Consider the following 13,177-nt stretch of genomic DNA (forward strand, 5'->3'; position numbering starts at 1 on the left):
TACACATTGAAAACTGATTTAAAAACTAAAAAATGAAAATAACACTTGAGGAGAGGTTGTACATTGCCTTCAGCTTGGCCACATAAAAATGACCTTAGAGGAGTAATTCCAGCCATGCCAAAATGTCTAAATATCTAATATTTTACTGATATATTTGGATAGTTATCCTCAGGCCTTTGTCTCGGACATTTATACTTCATGAAAACTATGACCAAGTAAAAATTATAGCACTTTGCAACCTGTTCATATTCAATGACCCATGCAATTAATTACTGGAATCAAGCAAGTTGATTTACAGAGGAAGCAAATCTGCATTTGGACACATAATCAATCATTTTCATGTTCAGTTATTGGAACAACAATTGCAACTGCAATAATTATAATGAGAATCTAGCATGTAGGCATCCTGAGCTTTGGATTTCAGGATTTCAGAAAGTTACTATTTAAAGCAGAGAATATTTGCTTGTCTTTTTCCCTCATTTATAGCACATAGTCCTGCAACATAAATTTTATGCTGCTAACTGCATAAATATGTAGTTAGGGAGAAATAAAATAAATATATAAAAATAAATATATAAAAATACCATCAGATAAGATTAGAAATACTGTCTTTATTATGTGTTTTAAATAGATAATCCTGATACAGACATGTAGGTGCAGTACTGTTTCTCTTCAGCCACAGTTCAGTCTCTTCATCCACTATGTCAAAACAGCTTTCATTAAAAGTAGGCCCAAACTGTACATTGCTACATATGGGCCATATAAGCCTTTAGCTTCTATTGCATGAATCTTGAACTTTGCTAAGGTGTTCTGCAATTAATTCCATTTTTCCTAGAGAGCAGAAGGGGTAACTGCCAAGGGAAGAAGATCATTGCTATCACCAAGGCTTGCATTTGTCTGAAATTTTATGCTAAAGAAGTGAATAGGAAGGAAAATGATTTTTTCATTCTGTCTAAGGCTATATTTTTATGGTTGCACATAAATTCAAAGAATGCTCAAAAGCACCATCCAGACTAAAGAAAATAGGAGAAACGAGAACAATGTTGAAGGAAGATATTTCAACACCTATTCTCATATTTGGAAGGACATGAGAAGTACAGAGCAAAATTAAGTATTTCATTTTGTTTCTCATATTTTTCTACACGACAAAATAAAACTTAGTAGAAATGGGACTGACAAGAATTTCTTAATTTGTGGTGCTACTACACTTGGCTTCCAGCTAATTTTTTTTCATCTGGAACTTGAAATCTCAACATATAAAATGTTACATTAAGTGGAAAGAAATGGAAAGGACCAGCAACAACAAGAGAGACTTACAGACAAGATGGAAATAGGGTGAATATACAGAAAAATATGACAAAATGTCATCATTTCTCTGTGGTCACAAGCAAAAGGTATCAGACAAACAGTGAGCCATTAGATGGAGAGGGAAAGACTGAAAGAGGCCTAAATTACGAGTACCTTGGGAGAAATACTACCAAAATTTTTAATCATCATTCAAGATAAATCTGTTCTTGAATTCAGTCATTTTGGAAAGAAACTGATCTCGCACACAAATTTGGACATCAAATCTGAAATTACTCATTAGCCAACTACATGGCCTTTAGAAAAAACAAGAGACAAAATTAAGACATCAAGATATTTTTGTTTCTCAGCAAAGTTCTAGACAGAGATCCAAGAATGTGTTTCAGAGCTCTCTTCATGGTAGCTCTTCTACATCAGTGAGGTTGTTTGAAAAGTGAACACAGAGGGTGGTGATCAGTGACACAGAATGCCAGTGGCTAGCAGGGTACCCCTGGCCTAAATGTTAGGTTTTAGTCCTGCTTAACATCTTCATCAGTGACCTGGACAAAGGCACAGAGTGTAGCCTCAGCCAGTTTGCAGACAACACAAAACTGGGGGGAATGGCTGGCATGCCAGAGGGTCATTCTGCCATCCAAGGGGACCATGGAGAAATGGCCTGACAGGAAGCTCATGAAGCTCAACAAGAAGAAGTGCAGATTTTTGCTCCTGGGGAGGAACAACCTCATGCAGCAGTATCTGCTTGGGGGGCCTTCCCCACAGATGGGTAACAGCTCTGCAGAAAAGTGCTAATTCAATACAAAACAAGATTCTTTTCAATAGAGCTTGGTGGTGTGCTGTGTAAGAAGATTGAGGAGCAAAACAATTAAACATGAGGATCCAGTACTTTCATGTCAGTCCTTTACACTGACCAGCTCTTAAATGGAGTTGTAGAAAGAAACAGCACAAATAGGAAGAAAGTGCATCTTTATCCCCATGCAATATAGCATGTAGATAAAAGAGCAGCCCCATGTGGATTGATATCAGCAAGTGTAGATAGCAATAAAAATACAGCAAGTCTAAATAGCAAGAAAAACATTGTTAATGAGTGTTAGTTATAAAAAGAAAATTATAATAACCCAAATTTGTGAGAGTGAAGTTGGTAGTATTTTTTTAAGCAAAGGCCCCTCATAGAGTAATGAACAAGGAGGTTTATGTGTTAGCCACAAATGAGAAAATAAAAGCTGCATCAAAGAAATTATATTATGACAGAAAGCTTTTTCTTACTCTGTGTTTGTTGGCTTGTTTTAAGCCACCCAAAGAAACAGCTCAGTATATCAAACAGCACTTTCAACAAGAGTCGTATAGTGAAATACTACTGAAACCAAGACAACTGTTCTCCATTGCTTTAAAGTAAGTTTTTTAGGTAGGGTGACAACATTTACCTTCAGCAAATCTTGAACTGACCACTTTCTAATACTTTTAAAACAGATTAAAACACTGCCTGCCAATAATTGCAAATATTTCTTTTAAATTTATGTAAGTACTACCAAAAATTGCAAAGGGAGCTTTTGGAGGGCTGTAATCTCATCTCTGCACTGTAAAAAATGACATCATTAGGGTAGACACAAAAGTAGTGAAAATGCTGAAAGGAAACGTGAACTATGAAGAGAGGTTGAGAATAAGGAGTTTTTATAGCCTACAAAGGAGATAAGTAAGAGGTGATTAAAACATAAGTACCTTCCAGGAATTTTCAAAAAATAAAATAATAAAAAGAAGGTAGTTTTAGCTTAATTTTTCCCTGTAAGAAATAGAATAAATAAAGGCCTGAAATTAAGAAAATGGAGACCAAAAAGTAAAAAAGCATTGTATAACAGTTAAATCAATTAGACAGTGGAATAACCTACCAAAACAGCTATTATCAAGGAATACCACAGAAGAAACCTATAAAAAACATTGTAAGTAAAATTGAAAGTACAGATGACCAAATCAATAATTTCTAATTCTAATAAATATATATTATTAAAGATAATATAGGACAATTAAACACCAGCAGTAGAAATAGCAATGCACATAGGTAGAGTTGCCCCTCAAAGAAATATTTCCATATATATTGGTATATTTTTAAGGAACATAGTTGCCATAAGTTTGGGGTAATTTCTCCTATATCAATATCCTCAGTATCCTTTGGGAAACTCCGCAGGACTTTATTATTATTATTATTATTAGAAGCAGTAGTATATTTTTGAAAGTTTTGGGAGGTTTAATGTTGAACAAAATGACCTATTATCTATGTGTTCAAGACTATGTTTTCACCTTGATGTACAATTCCAGTACTTAAAAATACTAATATAACAAAGTTTACACAATATTATTCTGAGAAAAATGTCTCCTTAAGGCATGAGTACTTTGCAATTAATTTAATCTTCCTGATTTTTTAAATGTTATTTTTTTGACATTTTTGTTCAGCCTTTCTCAGACTACCAAGTGAAGAAATCTCATTCTATTTTCAGAAAATCCTTGCAAGATATCTTGATGGGTTATAGGCAACTTCTTTTAAAGTAATGGACAGTGTGGGTACTGTTAATGGGAGATGCATGCTCCATCAACACACAATTTCCATGCAAATCACAAAGTATCAATGGCATGCTCCTTCACTGTTCTGTGCCTCAAATTAGTTAGTAGTTAAGAAAACCAGTGTCACCACCTCCACCACCACCAAAAACCCCACAAACACCCATTTATTTAAATTCACACAAAATGCAGAATGGGACATGCAGCACACAAACTCACAAAAAATGCCGAATGCAGGACATGCAAAAATGCCTCTTTGACACAATAAATTATTCAGTTTTATGCTTTCCCTGCCTGTACAGAACAAAACTTGATGTTTTCAAAAAGGCTATTATAAGGGGTTTTTTTCTCAAAATTTTCAGCACTTTATAGATCAGTTAAAAGCATTTCTGTGCAGTCCCGAGAGGTTCAAAAACTTTTTTTTGAAGAAATATGGAAGTTAAGGAGTATCTGTACAACATCTAAATGCAAAACTATGGACAATTTTCAGCTAACATTTTCCTATGAAATTTCTAATCTCATACCTTCAACACTAGGTGTGATACCTGATAATCTTATTCCTTTGAGATTGCCTGAGAACCTTATTTAAATTTTTAAGGAATATTTCAATATATTTTAAACAGAAGGTATTAAGAAAAATACCTTAATTAAATACAATACTTAAGCAACAATAATAAAATTAAATGAAATACAATAATTAAGGCATAATACATTAAATAGAATCTAGTCCTTTGAGTTAATCAGTAAATTAGTTTCCTTCAAATAATAGCATAAGGGAAATAGTATGCTTCATTTAGGTATCTTCATAAGAATTTTGGTTGCTGTTGAAAGATTTCACAGAAAATTTTTGAGAATTTTCTCTTCTCCTAGCTCATGAAGAAAAAAAATTTCTAGTTGCATAATAAATTCTCTATCCCATTGTGTTCTCATTATGCATTTTTGTAAAATAAATTTAAATTCAGAGATATGTACTTCAAAAACACCACTTGCACATAATTTAGATACACAGAACAGCTGGATGGTGGGAGCTGACAGAGAATGTACAATGGTTCTTCCTCACATAGTATATCCATTTATTTTATACTGGTGAGTATTCTTCCAGACAGAACAATCATTTTGAAGAAGAGTGAGTTAGTAAAGGGATGCTTTATAAAGATCCCCACAGTTTTTTTCTAGAAGTTCCTCTTGTGTCTCTTGCAATCCTAAGCAAAACCAGATAAGCAGATAAACAAAACCAAAACTAAACCAAACTAAACAAACAAAAAAAGAACCCAAACAAACAAACCCCACAAACAAAACCACACTCAACCTCTCATAAAGACAGAATATGATAAATTGAGTCAGGAAAAGAGGCTAATAAATTTTTGTCAGCAATTCTAGGAGAGAGCAGAGTGTAAAAATAATGAAGGATCTGAATGGAACACTTACCATCTGACTGAATCTCAAAATTTCTCGTTCTAGCAACACCTATCTCAATTTTAGCATTACTGCTGAGGATTTCACCTTGTGTCAGAGACCAAAACTTAGCCCTCAGAAAATTTCAAATTTTGGGAAAATTCAAACATTTTAGAGAAATTCTCATTTTGTGTGGCAGAGCTGACAAGTAGGATTGAATTCTTCTTGAAGACGCTAGGAAACAATCTGGTTTCTCTAGAATTACAGTGCAGTTAAGTCTGTGTGATGATGTCTAAACTTTGCTCCAAGATTTAAGATGTACTTTAGAATCCCAGCTTCTGCATCATTTTCTAAATGTGCTTTACTGTTGCACTGAGTATTGATTCACATTAAAAAAAAAATCTATATTCCAGAGTGCATTTTTGCATCTGAGAATTTGTCCACAGTGTTCAGATGTTTGGATCAACTGGTTTAATTATATAATTCTTATTGCATTTATACAGTGACAGAATTTAATCCTTTTTTAATTCACTGCCCTAACAGCTTTTTTAAACAGAAAGTTCAGGAAGGAAAAAGGATTTCCTGAAAAAGCAATTTATATTGCTTTTTCATATTAGTTTTAATATATTCAGCTTTTATCCACATAAGAAAAAAGAGGTCGGAAGAGATGAAGTAACATTCTTAAATTAGCAAAGCAGCAAACTAGATCAGTATTGACTTATTTACTTGTAAGTGTGTGGCTTTGTTCCCCTTCACTTTCATTGCTTGGGAGCATGATGGTCTATTTTGCCTTGCAGATTTGAGATAGCATCCATTTTTTCAAAATGCAATTTCTGCCACTATATTATCACTGTCATTTCTGGTTCATGCACTGACTGCTTTATCTCACCAAGAGTTGATAAAAGGAGCCATAGATATCTATTTCTAGGGAAAAAAAATGTAAATATAAAAAAGGTTCTTTCATTGTTGCTGTGGAGAAGGGAGTATAAAATATATTTGAATGTGTGATTTAAATATGTACAAACTTGTGTATTTTAGTCCTCTGTTCCTGCATTTCCTAATATTTTATCCTTCATTACTTCTAGAAGTTAAATGAAATGAACTGTTTGGAAGGAATACAATTTTAAATTAAATAAACACTGACCAGCTTCCTTAGGAAACAAAAATAATATTTCTGGTTTGGTATTTCCCTTGCTGCCTCAAACTACTCAGTGGAAGAATGCCTGAAGTGCTGATTGGCCAGGGCTGACAATGAACTTATTAAAAGACTCATGGATAAGAGCAAACCAGCCAGTTTTCTTTAATACAGATATTGATAGAGACCAAGAGTGAAATAATGCTGAGATAAGGAAATGTGTAGCAAGATGAGCAGTTGTGCTGACTGACTTTCCTTGACAATGGGTTGTTTTTGTCTCTCTCCTGCACACACACAGAGCCCAGAGAATCAACGTGTGTGCTGAGGATCCCCCTATGTAGAGAAGTCCTATTTGTCAGGTCTTTTATTTTAGGGAAAGAGGTTACATAGCATTCACAACAGGCTCTTTATAGCAATAAAAATTCATTTAAACACAATTAAAAATTAAAATTGAGGCTTTCTATATGAAAAGACATTGAAACAAGCTAATATAAAATAACAATGATAAAGGATAATCCCTGCTATCCTTGCATACATTTTTTGTTTATACAGTCATATATTTATGAGTATTTCATGAAACAGAAGACAGGAGGAGGGAACTGAGTTACTTAAATTGCTTGCAAATATAAACTTTCAGGAACTTTGAGAAGCTATTGAAGCTGCCTGCAGGTTCTACACAAACTGTCTGAGAGCTTTTCTACCCAAAAGCTTTCTTACCTGACTAATTGTGATTTCTGAATTGTGGAAGGCAAAGAGGTCAAAACCTGTCTTTCATCACAGAAAGCTAATTTCAGTGAAGTCCATTAAATGAACAGAGGTATTTCATATCCAGTGGGTTAATAAGGGGACAATTTGTCCTCTTGCATTTTGCGATCCCATGTAGAAATAAACTGAAAGATTAATTTACCTTGAAAGCATTATTTGTGTAGAAGTCTTTGGAATAAATGTGATGAGTATTATCTGAAGTAAGAGGAAGCATCTGATTGTGCTTGTTCTAAGCACTAGTGTTTCATAATTTAATTTTATTGATCTCATGTTCTTAACAGTCTTTGCAAATATGAGTATTGTCAAAGGAATCGAGCCTATTAAACCCCTGCCTCCAAATGCAGTGGGTTAGAGAACTAGAATGTTTGTAAATTCTATTTACACTGTATATGAAGTGCTAATGAAACAGTCTCAAATCACCAGTTTTCAGAATTTGAATTTAGGTTCTGTAATGTGAATAATTTTGGAAAACTTTTAATCATTAGGAAAATAACTCACAAAAATGTAAACACTACTTGTAGGAAAATTGTAAATCCCTGAGACTCAGAAGTCAATTTTTTCTTTGTGTATCCACCTCTGACCCCTGATCCCCCAAAAAAGAATGGATATAAGTTGAACCTACAATTTTCAAAGAAAGAATACTAAAGATTCATCAGTACTCTCTTACTATTGCAATTACATGAGTAAATTTGCATTATTTCACAAATAGTAGCAAAAAATACACTAAGACTTTTACTTCTGACAATGTTTATTATAATTAAAATACAAATTCAATATTACAAAATTCTTAGCTACATTTAAGAAGTGGCTACAAGACACTCACAAGCTGTTAGTAACTATTTCTTTGTACACATACTCATTACATATTGGGACAGGGATAGCCTCCATTTATCAAAGTCATTTAAAATATGGATAATATAATCCTGAAATTAGATATAATTGTGATTTTTTCATTTTCTTTCTATTAAAACAAGGTACCACTTTTGTGAAGGAAATCTTGAAGAAGATTGTCAAGTGCATATCATATACGAACTGCTATACCACATTATTCACAAAGTAAAATCACCCATGACTGTATTTATAAAATCAGACATCTGTGAGTATTATTACAATGTTCTTTACACACAGGCTTTTTACTGTGATCAGGAAGTAATGAACTATTTTTATTTTCTTTTATTTTCTCATCTGTAAATAAAAAATGGTTACCATTAGGGTATTTTTTGCCCCTACATTTTTAAGGCCATTAAAGAATTAGGATTTTTATTAAAAAATAACAAGACCTTAAAATGAAACATTTACAGATCTCAATTTACAGAGAATTGAAAAAAGTTACTAACCTAATTTATTACAGATTTAAATAAAGGCTCATGGGTAGTAAGGAAGTTAAGGTTAGCCTTCTAAGCAATCATGAGTAAATTCAGATCTTTGTTAACATCTCTTTTTATCTCAGTGGAGCACAGATTCAGTCTCTTCATGGTTTTTTGATCTTAAAATTTTGTGGTCAATCTCCTACATATTTAAGATTATCTTAGTTTTGTTACTTCTTTCTGGCAATGTTTATGCCACTACTTTAAAATACAAGGCCATCATGCTTTGTCTTAACATTCAGTAAATTCAACAATGAAAATGAAAAATGACTGAATGTGTGTTGAGGATTTTTTTGCAGATTGAGGAGTTTTTGCAGGACAGTGGCCATATTCAGCCAATGCACAATCCAGCCTACTTGGGATAATGGACAATGGACACATTCACAAAGAAAGAATAATGGACATATTCAGAAAATGGGGTCGGTATATCCTTGTAAAAGATACAAGAAGAAGAGTCATCAGGACTCAGCAAGTTTGCCAGTGAGCTTGGGAAAGATAGAAAAAAGAGAAGTCATGGGTGGGCCAGACGACCACAAAGACATATGAAAAATTAGATGATCCAATCCTATTTTAGATGCGTGAACAGCAAGGGTTAACCAATCATGTATTAGCTAGAGACATGTGGACAGTAGAGAATTAATATAAATAGAGTTTTTTTAGGGATAATAAATTTGGCTTCACTGGATCATATTGGTTATGGTGTAATGTCCCTGAACCTCTGCACCCTGCATTTTTCCCTACACAAATGTACTTAAAAGTCATAAATCATTATTGAAACCTTTATGTTCCTATATCACCAGTTATACCTGTGACATGAAATTAGGCCTTGGATGTGAAGTGGTGTTAGGATACTTTGCTTAACTAATGGCTGTTTAGTCGAAGTCTAAGTGGAAGAATTATATTGGGTCTAATAAGCCAGGAACTAATGACTTGCAGCACTTATATTAAAATACCACTCATGTCTTTCTAACTATGGATTTCCTTATTCTTTCAGAAATAGTTCCTTCTCTAAAGCATATTGAATAGTCTCACATACCTAACCAGAATAAATGCATATGATGGACTTTTATGAGGGCTTTTTTATTATTATGAGGTCTCTTTTATTGCTTTCCCTTTCTCTCCTCTTTTAACCACAGTCTATTTGCCAGCTTCAGGTAAAGAATTTTATGCAACACTTAGACATTGCTGAGTTACTATGAATTCTGATTAACCAAAAGGGTCAACTTTCATTAGATAGTGCATAAAACTCAGTCCATTAAATTGTCCATTTCAAGCTTGCAGTAATGGCTTATGGGTTTGATTATATTAATTAGTGCACCTTCTGCATTGCCAATCTAATGGTTATTTTAAAGAGCACAGAGGTTCCCTCTTCTAGCATAGAACTAGTTTATAGGGAAGAAATGGTTGAGGAGGTGAGAAATTTAAAATTTATAAGTTAACTGAAATATAATAGATTAAAAAAATAAAGTCATTGCAATAGATAAATTATTTCGTCAAAGAAGTTAGCATATCATATCAGCTACAATTTAGAAAAAAATAATCCCAAATCATTACTTCACTTTGAAATTAGGAGCATATGATTTTAATGTCTTTGGTCAGAGAAGTCCTTTTAGCTGCTCATAACACAAGGTGCAAACCCATATGTTCATATCTTCAATGACTCCTCTAAATACATAAAAAGTTACTGGTTTTGTAAACCCTGCTCTACTCTAAAACAGTACTCATTTCTACTTCATCAGATAATACAATGAAACAAACCCAGCCGTTGTTCTATCTAGCTAAATGTTCTACATAAAATGACAAATCCCTTTCCCAACTCAGCCAGTCAATGATAAAACAGATCAAGAGAAGGGTGGGAATAGCCAACCTTCACAGACAATCCTCTGCATGGGAACACTCAGTGAGGGTTGAGTCAGTTCCAATGGGAAACAGGACTCTAATTCACTACCATTAAGCTATTTCAGTGATTAACGTGCATTTAAGAACTTCATCTCAGAAGCTTTGCACTAGGAGCCACATTTCTCAAAAGGAACAAAAATTAGTGGGTTTTTTTGTGATAACAGCACCAATCTAGACATGTGCTAGACTTCTGTCAGTCAGAAGCACAAATTTGGTCTCATCTCTCTTCTAGGTAGGTGCAAGAATCCAACATCCAAAAGCTGAAATGAATTTTGGCAATAATATATCTGATACCAATCTACCTCTACTTGTTCGGTGACTCCCATTTCCCATCAGCTAAGCAACATCAGCTTTTCACGTTAAGGATCTGCAACTTTTAGTTATCCACAGGGCCCCTTCTTCCTTTTCTGACCTTCTAATGTCTAAGGCATACATATAATGTGACAAAACAAGGAAACTTGGAACTGCATCAAAGGCATACATATAATGTGACAGAACAAGGGAAGCTGAAAGTGCATCATCTAAGTTTTAATTTGTCCTCTCTATCTTTTTGAAGTTCTTGGTATGACTTTCTGTCCTTCTGAGGTCTTCGAGGTCCATATGTACATGCCAAAGAAGACACATGCCCCTGGCATCTTCCCTTTTTTCCCCTCAACACCTTTTCTGCCTGGGAGCAAGGTGTCCCCTTCTTCCATCAGAAATACGGTTCTGTGAACATCACTGCTTGGATCTGGCAGTTAGCTCCAAGAAACCCTACACAATCCATAGGGACTGAAACTCTGAGAGGCTGGTTCAGAGCAGATGTCAGCTTGAGAACTCAGGTCTCTCATATCAGAAAGCTAACCTTTCTAAATATATGGCCTACATCACCACTCTTTTTCCCCATCTTTCCCCTCATTCTTTAGTTGACTAAGTCATGACAGTACATGACAATAAGCCGTGTCTTTGTGTGGGAGTGAGATGGAGGGTGATAATGCTGAGGTTTTTGTATTACCATTCTCACAGAAAAAACCAAAAAACCAAGAAAAACAAACCCTGAAAAACATAATAACCTTGGAAACAGAACTTTCTTTTAGAGAGAGTATAAATTTGTCTATTGTTTTTCATTACTGCACACTGAAACAGAAAAAATTAATAAGCAACACTTTCCTTTTTTCTGTTCTACTGATTTCTGGTTATATCTGCCCCTGGCAAACAGATGCCAAGTGATCAGCACAGGACCAACACAGACAGCAGTAGTGCAAACTTGCTATGCAGTGTCTCAAAGCAGCACTTGTAATATTTAAAAGATTCAGGGCTTGAAAACAGGAAGATAAAAAAGGGAAGGTGCACAGCTGCACAGCTGGGCTGCCATTACCTGACCACACTACACTGAGCAGTGGTCATAAGTGCTCCAATATACCTGAGTGTGTTTAGTCCCCAGGATGGAAGAGGCTAGATCTCCCTCTTCCTGAATATTCTACCTACTCTACCTCTGATAATAAATTCATGGAGAGTGTCTGTAGCATTTGGGGGTTTTAGATTCCTTCAGTATTGGACTCTGTGGTCAAAAGCAGTCACAAAGATAATATTTAAAAGGCAGAAATTCCATGTCTAAAAATGTACACCCTCTTTCAAAACATTGTCCTCCTCATCACATTATTGCTATAGACTTGGTCTGACTACAGGAGTTCATCAGAAATAATGTAGCTATTTACTTGGGGTTTTTTTTGGTCAGGTTGGAAATAATTACAGAAATCAAACATTTTTGATAGAACTCAATAAAATACATTGATTTTGTAAAATTTTAAGAAGAGTTTAAATTAGAGCTTGTCAGACTGACTGTTTCTGTGAGTAATTTCAGTTTTAATACTCTTTCTAAAAAATCAATAACTTTGGTTTAGGCAACTAAAAATGTTTTCAAAAATTTGAACAGGGTTTCAAAGCTCTGAAGAACACTTTATATACAGAGAACAAGTATCTGTAATTATATCCCAAGCAAAACAGCATGAGACTTCTGGATTGTTGAAAAGGCAACCCCTCTTGATAAAAAAAAATTAAAACTGGGCACAAAATTCTCAGTGTGACAGTTTTAAAAATAAAGTTTTGTATTAACAGCTTTTTTATCAATTTTCACAAAATTTTCATGAAATATGAAAGAACATTTCTCTTCAACAAAAGAGAATTCAAGAAAATAAGAAATGAATTCCTCTTATTTTAAATTTACTTATTAGGAAGGGTTACTGAATTTATACTAATACACCAAAGCCCCAAATTTAACATATATTATCAAGATTTATGGGGTAAACCCCATGAAAGTAATATTAGATCAGAATGATGCTAAATCAAAATGGGTTTAACTTTATTGTTACAATTAATTGCACATTTTATAAAATGTCTGAACACAATGCAATTAATTTCCATGTTCTTAAAAAAAAAAAGTTTTAAACAAGGTATTTGTTTCTATTAAGGTTAAATAAAATCAACTGTTAGAATTTCCTAGAGAAAGAGGAATCTGTCAGCTGATTTTAAGTTGGACATCAAATATTACAGAAATCAGGTGTACTTTTCGCTGAACTACAGAAATACAGGCAGGGTCTATCTGATTTATTACCAGAAAGCTTACCACATTGAATCTGACGTTCTTTTTTATGAAATTCTGAGAATGAAAATCTCTGCCCCTGTAAAATGATGAAACTCCAGTAAAATGAAACAATTGTTGCTCATCTGTATTTGCACTAGCTAAAACCAGAATATTCAGACTGTTTGTATGTTGGTGGGT

The sequence above is a fragment of the Serinus canaria genome, chromosome 2 (assembly GCF_022539315.1).
Source record: "Serinus canaria isolate serCan28SL12 chromosome 2, serCan2020, whole genome shotgun sequence".
NCBI lineage: Eukaryota > Metazoa > Chordata > Aves > Passeriformes > Fringillidae > Serinus > Serinus canaria.